At 39.7% G+C, this 2656-nt stretch overlaps 1 non-coding gene across 1 annotated transcript; it reads left to right on the top strand.

The window, feature by feature from the left end:
* The first annotated feature begins 1594 nt into the window (after positions 1–1594).
* On the top strand, positions 1595–1667 carry Trnan-auu. The gene has a single exon. It is a non-coding gene; the product is annotated as a tRNA-Asn (tRNA).
* Positions 1668–2656: the final 989 nt, after the last annotated feature.

Here is a 2656-nt window from a genome sequence, read left to right as displayed (position 1 = left end):
CTACCTACATCCCAGTCGTCGAAGTGGTAGTGACTTCCGCCGATACCATAATACTGGAGATCAAGCATTATTTTCAACATAATCTGGCATACGACCATAGTCCAACCACCGCCAGATATGATCAATATGAATGAATGAATGAATAAAGGCTTTATTTACACAAAGTATTTACATTAACTTTACATTTCCAAAGAAAAAGCTAAATTGACAATGGCCTTAGCCGTCTGTCGAGTTGCTTTATCAATTTTTGAATCTTGAATGAATCCCTATTTTTGTATCTTTAGAATGAACTTTGATTTTAAAAATTGAATTGGTCAACCAGGTATTTTCGGTACCGCAGGGCGTGAGTGAGGTACACCACTAATTTCCTCCAGTTATCCCTTCCGTTGAGGATTGCAATGACTTCTACATCCAGCTTCAGTTTCCCAAAGTACCTTTGGCGGAACTCTCTCAGAATGGGGCACACTCCCATGAAGTGGAGAGTGTCCTCCGGGACGTTGAGGTTATATAAGGAGCAAATGATGGCGCGGTCCTGTCTCCACGGTTGGCAGTTCGGCTGAAGTAATTCACCCCTCGCCCTCAAGACCAGAGACACCTCATAGGCTGTCATATCAGAGCACTCCATGTAGTTTCGCCCTAAGTGAAAATCCAGTCTTGCGTACAAGTTGTGATGTAAGCTGTTTCTCCTGCGGGTTACCAGGTCTTTCCTTTTGCTCTCCTCCCATTTTTTTAATCAGGTCCGTGGTATTAGAGGACTTCAGTTCATCCCTACTTACTCCTACACCGTATAGCCTACCTAACTCTGACAGCTGCTTGTGCCATAATATGCCTTTATCTATTACTACGTCGGCCAAATATTATCAATATTATTGACGCTGTTGCTTCAAATTCAGAGTCAATAATCTTAAAACTTACGCGATTAATATTATTGGCAACATTTACTCAATGCATGCCGTGTAGAAAATGGATCGTAGCTAAAAAGCATGCGTTCAAAAAAAGGCATCCTTGATTTCAGGTTTGGTATTTTCTGTTAATACAATGTCGATAAGAAAAGGTGTAATCAATAATATTGATCGGTGTGTGTGTGCGTGCGCGCGTGTGTGTTTAATATATTTTGGTAAAAAGTATTGAATAAGCAAGTTGCTTGGTAAATATTTTTATTCACAATTTTAAAATTTCATATATCATGAATTCCCTTACCCCGTCTAATCTATTCTCACTAGAGCTTTACTTTTAATTTAAGTGGTGGATCGAGTGGATCGAAGTCACGATAGCTCAAGTGGTAGAACAGCGGCATATTGAGCCGAAGGTCGTAGGTTCGAATCCCGCTCGTGACACTAACTTTTTCATCTCAACCACAATACCTTACATAAAAAGATTAATTAATTGAAAGAAGTTATTTGATCAATCGGACCACGAACTCTAATGGATTTAATAAGTAAAACGAAGTATATCTTCACTAACAGCTCTCCATGGCCCCTACAAATGCCGAGAATCGAATCCTGATTATACGACATTTGAAAAATGGCAAAAAGGAGGGAAAATTCGAAAGGTTATAAGTTGAGATGGGGCGTTGGTGTCCGAGTGGATCAAGGTCACGATAGCTCAAGTGGTAGAGCAGCGGCGTATTGAGCCGAAGGTCGTGGGTTCGAATCCCACTCGTGACATTAACTTTTTCATCTCAAACAATACCTTACATAAAAAGAGTAATTATTTGAAAGGAGTTATTTGGTTAATCGGACCACGAAATATAATGGTTTTAATTTAAGCTTGAGTTTTTAATGTAAGTTTTGTACTTTTATAAGTCACATATCCGTTTAAACAGTTTGTTTATAGATATCGGTTTTGTAATCTTTTTCACCATTTGTGTTAAGCGATAAACATAAATTAAGGCGAGAAGTGCCATGGCGATTAACAAAGGTGCGACAATTATTCGTCAGTGCTCAAAATAGCAGACGCCCCAAAAATAAAAGAGGCGATCTCCGTCTGGACCGTTTTAGTCGGATCAACAATCACCGTAAATGCCGTTTGTTTCCCTTGGAGGAACGTAAATAGGAAATCTGATCGAGAACAACTCCCTTACAAAAAGTGTTTTGTTACGCGACAGAACACCCGGGTACGGCCGTCGGAAAGAAACAAACAGTGCCTAAATAGAGAAAAGGCGAGGGAGAACGCTCAGATTGTAACTGAAAGAGGAAGAAACTTAATAATATTATTAAATTGTTTTTAAATGAACGATGAACGTAGATTTTTTATGCACGTTTAACGATAACATTTTGAACCGTCGCTGTTAGTACGGACATTCTAATGCACCAATCCTTAATATCCTTTGTACTGCAGATGTTATCACTACATCTACCACCCTCCTAGCACCTTTGCCGATGACGTAGCTATTCCTCTGACCCGATCCTGCGGTTGCTTCGGAAGGTCTGCAGAGACACATCAAAGAGAGATTTGTGTAGACAATGGAAAATGAAAAATGAAAGCTAGTGCGTCCATGCCAAATTTACACTCAGGAGCAAAACTCCACTCACGATATTAAAAAAAGATTTTATCTCCAAATCCGACTTGATTCGTTACCTTGGGTTCCACCTAATCTCACGTGGAATCAGCATACATGACTAAACCGGCAAGACCTAAACAGCCTACTCTTTTT

Source organism: Cimex lectularius, unplaced genomic scaffold, assembly GCF_000648675.2.
Source record: "Cimex lectularius strain Harlan isolate CLEC.00 unplaced genomic scaffold, Clec_2.1 scaffold438, whole genome shotgun sequence".
Lineage (NCBI taxonomy): Eukaryota > Metazoa > Arthropoda > Insecta > Hemiptera > Cimicidae > Cimex > Cimex lectularius.
The sequence above is the reverse complement of the archived record's forward strand: the minus strand, read 5'-3'. Positions and strand labels throughout refer to the sequence as shown.